We start from the raw sequence: 10,000 nt of genomic DNA on the forward strand, positions 1-10,000 counted from the left end.
AGGAGAAGGAGAAGGAGAAGGAGAAGGAGAAGGAGAAGGTGAAGGAGAAGAAAAAAAAAGAAAAAAAAGAAGAAAAAAATCCATGGATATATCCAGGAAAGGAGGATGTACCACTGAACTAGAGAGAGAGAAAGAGAAAGAGAGAGAGATCCTGGAAAGGAGGAGAGACCAGTGAACTAGGGAGAGAGGGAGAGAGAGAGAGAGAGAGAGAGGGAGAGCGGGATGAACTGGCTGGAAAGGTCAGCTCAGACACGGCTGGTCTTGGGCGCACTCACTGGCTGCTGCTCCATCACGCTCACTCCCTCCCTCCCTCCCTCCCTCCCTTCCTCCTCTCCTCCCTTCATTTACTCCTCCCTCCCTCCCTTCCTCCATTCATTTACTCCTCCCTCCCTCCCTTCCTCCATTCATTTACTCCTCCCTCCTTCCCTTCCTCCCTCCTTCCCATCCTCCCTCCTTGTACTCCTTCCTCCTTCCCTTCCCCCTTCTTTTACTCCTCCCTCCATCGCTCCTTGTACTCCTTCCTCCTTCCCTTCCTCCCTTCTTTTACTTCTCCCTCCCTCTCTCCTTGTACTCCCCGTTCCCTCCTCCATCCCTCCCTCTATCCCTTCTCCCTTACTTTCTTCCTTCGCTCCACCTCTCCTTTCTCCTTCCCTCTCTCCCTCCCCTCTCTCATTCTTCCCCTCATTCCTTCGTTGATGATAATATAGATAAATAAGTGTGACTTAAAAGTGCACCGATAAGCAGATAAGTAATTCATAAGTAGGAGGAGGGCGGAGACACTTACTTTTCTCGACTTATAGCCATTCGCAAAAGGGGTTGGAAGAGGGAGCTTGACTGCGATGCGAGGTAGTCTGGTTGTAACTAGTTTGCTAGTTATTGGTCTATGTCTTTGTGGCTGTCTGTGTCTGTGTCTGTGTCTGAGTTTGTGTCTGTGTCTGTGTTTTTCTTTTGGTTACTCTGTCGCTCTCTTTCTTTTGTTTTGTTTTGTTTCTCTTTTTTTCTCTCTCTCTCACCTGCCGAATCACGTGTGAGAGGTTCGGTCGTCGCCTCGGGTGAGCGGTGCGCTCGGGGGTGTCACGGTGGGCGGTGGGTTATGGGCGGTGGGTGGGGGGCCTGTGGGCGGGGGCGTGCGGTTTCGAATGGCACTCTCCGCGGCGAAAGGCTCTGCCGTCGTTGAGGCCGCTGAGGCAACGACGCCGCCGCCGCAAATGGCAATTTACTCGCCGGGCTTTTGTGTTCTTGCGCGAGCTTCCTGGCTTTATCTCTCTCTCTTTCTCCCTTCCCTTCCCTCCCCTCCCTCCCCCCTCTCCAACCCACTCCAACCCACTCCTCCCACCCCTTCCCTACACCCTCCCCTCCCCCTCCCCTCCCCCTCCCCTCCCTCCCTTCACTTCCCCTCCCTCCCCCTCCCCCGCTTCGTCGCTCCTTCGTTCCCGTCCCGTCCCTCCGCGTGTCCCTCTGGGCGCGCGTGCGGCACGGCCACTCCGCCGCCCGCACCCACTAAATATAAATCGAAATCTGCCAACTTTTAATGAACTAATTAACGAGGGGGCATAGTAGAAACATAACTAGTAAACTCGCGCTTCCTGCCTATAGTCATTAATTCACCACAGTTTTACCTCTGCGGTCATAGTGCGAGCGGGTGCGGTTTGTTCTAATTAATTGTCCTAATTGCCTTAATTAAGTCTAAATAAATGACTCGGATGATTAAATCAGCTAATTTGTGTCTTCTGTTGACTGTGTGTGTATTGTATTAATTTTGATGTTTTTTTTTTTGGGGGGAAGGGGGGGTTTAGGGGATAGGGTTGACGTTTTTTTTTATTTTTTTATTTTTTTAATTGTTAAAGGAGTTTGGTATTTTACCCGAAAAAATAAACTATCAGAGACTTGTCTTGAGTTAGGCCTAGTGTCAAAGGGCGTGTCGTTCATACACTTAGGTTTATAGCTTTGTGACTTGTTGTTGTTGCTGCTGTTGCCTTTGTTGTTGATGTTGTTATTTGATGTTATTATTTCTGTTGATGATGATAGGAGTGGCGCGTGTGGCTGTTATCACTGTTCTGTCAATTGCTTAAATGGCTTAAAGGCGGGATGTGTTGTGAGAGAGTCAGTCGCTCCAACGTCCGCCCATTCGTCGTTACTCTTTTAACGGATGGGACGCCCGCCCCCCCTCTCACCTCCCTCCCCCTTCCCCTTCCCCTTCCCCTACCCCCTGCTTTTTTATTTTTTATTTTTTTTAGTTTTTTAGTTATAGTTTTTTTTCTTTTTTTTTAGTTTTTTTTTTAGTTTTGCGTGTCTGGTCGATGAGTATTGATGGCACGTCGTTGTGCGCGGAGACTTTGGAAATGCGTTTGTTTATTTTGGTGTGATTTTGGCGGGATATTTTGCGTTAATGTTTCGCATTGCTGTGTTGTTGTTGTTTTTTTCTTTTTTTTGTGCGCGCGATTTCAGTTCGTGTCAGCTGTTCTTGTTCTTTTCTATTTTTTTATTGTTAATCTCTGTTCTTCACTGTCCTCTGCTTCTTCTTTTCATTTTTTCTTCTTCTTGTGCTTCGTCTTTTTCTTCTTTTTATTTTCCTCTTATTTGTATCATTATTTGTCTTTTTCTTCTTATCTTTATTGTTATTATCATTAGTAGTATTAGTGCTATTTTCCTTCTCCTTCCTCTTCTTCTTCTTCTCCTTCTTCTTCTTCTTTAGCATCTTCTTCACCTTGTCCTCCGTCCTACTTTTCCTCTTCTCCCCCTTTCTTCCTCCTCCCCCCTCCTCTCCCCCCTCTTCTCCCTCTCCATCTTGCTTTCCCTCTCCCCTCTCCCCTCCCCCCCGTCCTCCCATCCCCCTCCTACTACCTACTACACCCCCCCCCCCCCCAGCTAGGTATCGCAGGTATCACGGCCGCTTCCTTAACGAGAGTCCCCAAGATTGCAAGTCAATAACCGTATCTCATTTACATATTGTTGAGTGACTTTTCAACTTTTGCTCGATATTTCTGGGTTAGACACGTCACGAGGGTGGGAGGAGGAGGGGGAGGGGGAGGAGGTGGAAGAGGTGGGGGAGGGTGGGGGGAGGGGGGGAGGGTGGGACGGGGTGGTGGAGGAGGAGGGTGGGGAGACGGGGTGGTGGTGGTGGTGGAGGAGGTGGAGGTGGAAGTGGAGGAGGTGGAGGAGGAGGAGGAGAGGGTGGGACGGTGTGGGTGTGGGTTGGGCGTGGGGGTGGAGGAGGGACAAATTGAGAAGGGAGGGGGAGAGAGAGAGGGATAGACAGACAGACAGACAGACAGACAGACAGACAGACAGACAGACAGACAGACAGACAGGGATCGAGAAAGATTAATAGGATGGAGGTGGGAGAAAAGAAAGGAAGGAGGGATGAGACAGACAGACGAAAACCAAAGACATAGACGATAGTGAAGGAAGAAGGAGATTAAGAAAATTGATCAAGGAATAGAGGTAAAAGGGAATAAAGACAAGAATAAAGATAAGGATGGAGATAAGGACAATTGTAAAGTTGAAGATAAGAATGTAATTCAAAGGAAAAGGGAGATCAAAATGCATGAAAATGTCAATGAAGAGAAAAGAAGGGAGAGAAAAGAAAATGCGGAAGGTGGAAGAAAAAGAAAAAGAAATAAGAGAAAAAGGAGTGGGAAAATAAAAGAATTTTCTAAAAAAAAGTTGAAATGAAAAAAAAAAAAGAATGAAAGAAATTAGAAAAAAGGAAGTAAGAGGAGGAGAAGAAGGAGAAGAAGGAGAAGAAGAAGAAGAAGAAGAAGAAGAAGAAGAAGAAGAAGAAGAAGAAGAAGAAGAAGAAGAAGAAGAAGAAGAAGAAGAAGAGAAGGAGGACACTGGCGGAGGCATCAGTGCTTCATCATATGCATGAGGGATCAGGTGACTGGAGTCCGCCTGCGAATCGCCTCCGTCACCATATGAAGCAGCGACTGACGCCCGTCGGCCGAGCGACATCTGCGACGATAATACACCCGACCCTTTTCCTTCTTGTCCCCCTCACCCCCCACCCCTCCCCACCCCTCTTCTCCTCCTCCTCCTCTTCTCCTCTTTCTCCTCCTCCTCCTCCTCCTCTTTCTCCTCTTTCTCCTTTTTCCTCTTCTCCTTTCTCCTCTTTCTCCTCCTCCTCTTTCTCCTCCTCCTCCTCCTCCTCTTTCTCCTCCTCCTCTTTCTCCTTTTTCCTCCTCTCCTCCTCCTCTCCTCCTCTTCTCTCCTTTCTCCTTCTTCGTCTTGCTTTTTAACTTTCCTCGTCCTTCTCCTCCGACTGTTTTTCCTTTGGCTTATCTTCCTGCTTTACCTCCGTTCTTCCTCCTCTTTCTCCTCTTTCTCCTTCTTCGTCTTGCTTCCTCCTCCCTCCGCCGTCCTTTCGTGCCTCCCCTCCGCTCTCCTCCTCTTCCCTTTGCCTCTTCCTCCTCCTCTTCTTCCTCTTATTCCTTTTGCCTCCTACTTTTCCTCTTCCTCTTGCCTCTTTTTCCTCTTTCTCCTCATTCTCCTTTTCCTTACTTCTTACTTCCTGGAGCCCCCCCCCCCTCCCCCCGATTCCACTCCCTCTCTCCTCCAACCAGCGGCAGCGAGGCAGTGCACGCAGTCTGCTGACAGCGTTGAGTGCAGCAATCAGTGCAGCAGACTGTGACGCCGCCCACCATCAGCACAGTCATGCCGGGAGCGGGTAGCAGAGCGTGAAATAGTGCGTGCAGTGGCGTGTACTAGGGAGGGGGAGGGGGAGGGGGAAGGGAGGTAAGGGCAGGGGGAAATCGTAAGGAGAGGGGGAGAAATGAGGAGGGAGGGGGAGGTAAGGAGAGTGGGGGGATGTGAGGGGAAGGGGAAGGGGAGAGAGGTAAGGAGAGTGGGGGGGAGGTGAGGGGAAGGGGAAGGGGTAAGGGGAGGGGAAGAGGGGAAGGAAGGGGAAAGGGCCTTAGTGTGCGCGCTGTTGTAGGCTTGAAGGTTTTGTGTCGTAGGGAGGACGGGAAGAGGAAAGCGGTCGAGGAAAAGACGAAGGCAGAGCAGGCAGGGAGGGAGGGAGGCAGGCCGAGGCGTGGGAAAGGGGCAGGTCGGATAGGGTAGGGTAGGATGGAGGAGGCAGGGGAGGAGGGGAAGGTATGTGTGGGGGGGTAGGGTGTAGGGGCGGGAACGGGGGGAGGGGGTGAAGAAGAAGAGGCAACAGGACAGTATATGGCAGAGGGTTGTTCATGGTGGGGAATCTATTAAGAGCGGTAATTGGTTATCTGTTGGTTCCCTCGGGGCGGCCTGTACAATAACAACACTCACTGTTCCTGCACCATCATCCGCCGACCCTAGTTGTAGGCTGTGACTGCGGTGAAGGGAGGGGGGGCGGGGGGGTGCTTGTTGTGTGCTTGGAGGGAGGGAAGCCGTGGCTGTGGTGGGGCTGTGGTTGTAGAGGGACGATGCCTGTGGTGAAACTGGTTGGGCTGGTAGTGTGGTTGTGTGGTAGAGCGGTTGGAGTCTCAGGTAGGGTTGAGGCTTGGAAGAGAGAAAAATGTTTACTTGGATGATGGTCTTTGTGTGTGTGTGTGAGAGAGAGAGAGAGAGAGAGAGAGAGAGAGAGAAATAGAGAGTCGTTAAGTCTTAGGACTACCTGTTGTAGTCTTGACCTGACGGCATACATGTTGAAAATGAGGGGTCATTTTTGCGCATTTTCACCAGTAACTTTGGGTTGCACTTCCAGTCGAGTGCATGGAGTTGCAACAGTTAACAGTCACACTTCCAACAACTTACGGTGTGTGCGGATGCGTTCGATGCCGGCTAACTGTTTATTCATATTTTTTTATTATTCATATTGTGACCATTGTTCATGTTCATATGTGTACTTTTTTTTTTTAAAGTAATATCGGCGAATTGGCTAATACCTTTTTTTCTATGAATGTGGAGGTTTGTTTTCCATGTTGAGGGCGCGCGTCGGGACAAATTGCGAGACGAAACGATGTAGTCATGCGCTCGTATCAAAATCAGCGTCCGTGTGCATGACCGGACGCTGAGTGTGTCTGGCTGTGTGTGCGTTTTCGTCTGTCTGTCTGTCTGTCTGTGGCTGACCTTTTTTTTTTTTGTCTGTTTGTCTTTATGTCGGTTAGGGTCTATAGTACAATGCCGTCATGCCGCTGCGATTTTTTTTTTTTTTTTTTTTTTTTTTTACTTATTTTTCTTAATGGTAATGATTATAATGATGAAAGCAACAACACCAACTCTTATAATGCTAATGGTAGTAATAACGATAATGATGATAATGATGATAAACTACTACTACTACTACTACTACTACTATACTACTATACTACTACTAGTACTACTAGTACTACTATTACTACTATTACTATTACTATTACTACTACTTCTACTTCTACTTCTACTATTACTACTACTACTACTACTACAACTACAACTACCACTACCACTACCACTACCACTACCACTACCACTACCACCACCACCACCACCACCACCACTATTACTATTACTACTACTACTGCTATTATTGTTTTTGTTTTGTTTTTCTTTCCCCAACGCGTCATTTGGTCCCAAACGTTGGGGTTCCACAGGGCGCCTCTTACCACGCCCACGCGCAGTTAGGCTGAAAGACTTCCTTTGTCGGAGATCTTGCATCGGCGGTGTGTGTATGTGTGTGGGTGGGGGTGGGGGTGGTTGTGGTTGTGTGAGTGTGGGTGTGGGTGTGTGTGTGTGTGTGAGGTGTGTGTGTGTCTCGAGAACTGTCAGTTTGTCTGATTATTTTGTATGCCTTTTTGTTTGTGTATCTGCCTACCTGTCTATTTTTGTCTGTCTTTCTCTCTGTCAGTCACCCTGCCTGTCTATGTAATTGCGTATCTGTTTGTCTGTCTGTCAGTCAGTCAGTCACCCTGCCTGTGTATGTAGCTGCGTGTCTGTCTGTCAGTCACCTTGCCTGTGTATGTAACTGCGTGTCTGTCTGTCTGTATGTATGTATGTGTGAGCGCTTGAGGTAAAGCAAGCGCCGGCCCCACCCGCAAGTTAGCGGCAGATTGCGAAGGTGGTGACTGTGTAACGGTGAGTGGTGTTGGTGATGACACTGTGGTGATGTCAGGGAGGTGGAGGGGGGGAGGGGGAGGGTTAGGAGGGACGGGGAGGAATCGGAGAGGGGGGGGTGCTAACAATGACTCAGCAATTTGGAAATTACCTTCGCAGATCACGTGCACACACCTGTATCCTTTGGCGGCCCATGTCACGTAGAGCGAAGCACGTACAGGGAAACCTGCACACTCACGCGCTGCCTGTAATCCTAAGCGATGCGAAGAAGAAGAAGGAGAAGAAGAAGAAGAAGAAGAAGAAGAAGAAGAAGAAGAAGAAGAAGAAGAAGAAGAAGAAGAAGAAGAAGAAGAAGAAGAAGAAGAAGAAAGAAAAGAGACGTGAAAGGATAATTCGTCGACAAAGGAATCGAAAAAAAAAACTTTTCTTTTTTTCCTCCTCCTCCGTCTCATTTTTTTCTTCTTTTTCTTCTCCTCCGCCTCCTGTTTTTTCTTCTTCTTCTCCTCCTCCGTCTCCTTTTTTTCTTCTCCTCCATCTCCTTTTTTTCTTCTTCTCCTCCTCTTCCATCTACTTCTTCTTCTACTTCTTCATATTCTTCTCGTTCTTCATCTTCTTCTTCTTCTCGTTTTTCTTTTTCTCCTTCTTATTATTATCATTATTATCGTTCTTTTTCCTCTTCACCTTTTGATTGAGTTGCTTATTGAAGTGTCCATTTCCCTTTAAAAAGACAAGGGGGGGGGGGGGGCCGGCCAGCGATCTCTGAGTTCCTCGGAGGCGGACGGACGTTAAGCAGCGCGGCGCATCTCCTACGCACTTCCCTTTCCCCTCGACCTGCGGGCGTGGAGACGTAGTGGTCCTCCTACGCATGTCCTTCTCATGATCCTTCTCCTCTTTCTCTTTCTATTTCTCTTTCTCTTTTTTTTTCTCGCTCTGTCTTTCGCCTTCTCTTTGTCTTTCTCCTTCTCTTTGTCTTTCTCCTTCTCTTTGTCTTTCTCTTTCTCTTTCTCATTCTCTTTCTCATTCTCTTTCTCACTCTCTTTCTCTCTCTCTCTCTCTCTCTCTCTCTCTCTCTCTCTCTCTCTCTCTCTCTCTCTCTCTCTCTCTCTCTCTCTCTCTCTCTCTCTCTCTCTCTCTCTCTCTCTCTCTCTCTCTCTCTCTCTCTCTCTCTCTCTCCCTGCCTTGCCTCTCATCTTTACCGCAGTTGTCCTCGTGTCACCCCCTCATTCCCCTCTCTGTCCTTGGTCCGTCTCTCGCACTCTCCTCCTGCCTCCCCCATCCTTCTTTCCCCTTGTCCCATTTCTCTTCTCCGCCTTCCCCCCTTCCTCTCCTTCTCTTTCTTCCTTTATCTTCTCCGCCTCTTCATCCTCGTCTCCCCTCTTCCTTCCTTCATTCTCTTCTCAACCCCTTTACCTTCCTTCTTCTTCCTCCTCCTCCTCCTCCTCCTCCTCCTCCTCTTCTTCTTCTTCCCCCTACCCTTGCTTCATCCCCCGTCTTCCTTTACCTCCCCTCCTCATCTCCCTCCTCCTTTTTCTCCCTCCCTCCCTCCCTCCCTTGCCCAATGGCCCTCTGACGTGGCACTCCTGTCATGGCGGCGGCTCTCGAGAACCCCGAGGTCATGCTCAATGTCCTCGGCCAAGGGCTCATCATGTTGTTGTGGCCATCATCATCATCATCATCTTCTTCTTCTCCTTCTTCTTCTTCACTGTTACTACCACCCCTTCCCACCCCCGCCCCCCTCTTCCCCCCTCCTCCCCACACACACATACTTACTCCTCGCTCTTCCTCCCTCCCGCCCCTCCCCCTACTCCCTCCCCCACCCCCTGCCCTGCTTCGTGGTCGAGATGGATAAGGAGAGGAAGAGAGAGAGAGAGAGACAAGAGAGAAAGAAAAGAAGAGAAAGAGAAAGACAGATGGAATTCAGGAAGAAGAAAGAGAAAGAGAAAAAGAGGGAGTTCGGGGTAGAATGAGAGAGTTAGAGATGGAGATAGATAGAGATAGAGATAGATAGATTGAGAGAGAGAGAGAGAGAGAGAGAGAGAGAGAGAGAGAGAGAGAGAGAGAGAGAGAGAGAGAGAGAGAGAGAGATGGAGAGAGAGAGAGAGAGAGAGAGAGAGAGAGAGAGAGAGAGAGAGAGAGAGAGAGAGAGAGAGAGAGAGAGAGAGAGAGACCGATAGATGGAAAGAGGAGGGAGGGACACAACCAACGTCAGATATATGCATATTATATTTCTCGTACATCAGAGGCGTGGGAAACGTTCGGACAACTATACTGGTGAGCGGAGCGAGCGAATGCGACCCGCGATCATTACGGGCGCGTGCGACTCACACTTGGCGGCGCTGTATGAGGCCGACGATGAGGGGAGGGCAAGGTTTAGGGGGGGAACGCATGCACGGAAACACACACACACGCACGCACGCACGCACGCACTCACTCACTCATTCGCTTGCTCACTCGCTCACTCATTCGTTCGCTCATTCGCTCACTCATTCGTTCGCTCATTCGCTCTCTCTCTCTCTCTCTCTCTCTCTCTCTCTCTCTCTCTCTCTCTCTCTCTCTCTCTCTCTCTCTCTCTCTCTCTCTCTCTCTCTCTCTTTCATTCTCTCTCTCTATCTCTCTCTCTCTCTCTCTCTCTCTCTCTCTCTCTCTCTCTCTCTCTCTCTCTCTCTCTCTCTCTCTCTCTCTCTCTCTCTCTCTTTATCTCTCTCTCTTTCTCAATCATTCACACACTCATTCACACTCACACGCACGCTCGCACATACACACGCGCACATACACATACCCTCGCGCGCGCGTGCACTCTACAAACGGAAATTTCCCGAAAGGCGCTGTCTCGCGGTGCCACCTCTTAGTGTGAGGCTCAGACCCCCCTCCCCCCTCCCCCCCGTCTAACTTATCCTTTCTGATCGACCTTAGGCTCCACCCCCCCCCCTTCTTCCCACTGCCTCCTATATCCACCATTCTCCCTTTTGTCTCTTTTCTTTTTTCTTGC

The sequence above is a fragment of the Penaeus japonicus genome, unplaced genomic scaffold, assembly GCF_977035675.1.
Source record: "Penaeus japonicus unplaced genomic scaffold, GWHDUDI00000001_assembly GWHDUDI00000028, whole genome shotgun sequence".
Lineage (NCBI taxonomy): Eukaryota > Metazoa > Arthropoda > Malacostraca > Decapoda > Penaeidae > Penaeus > Penaeus japonicus.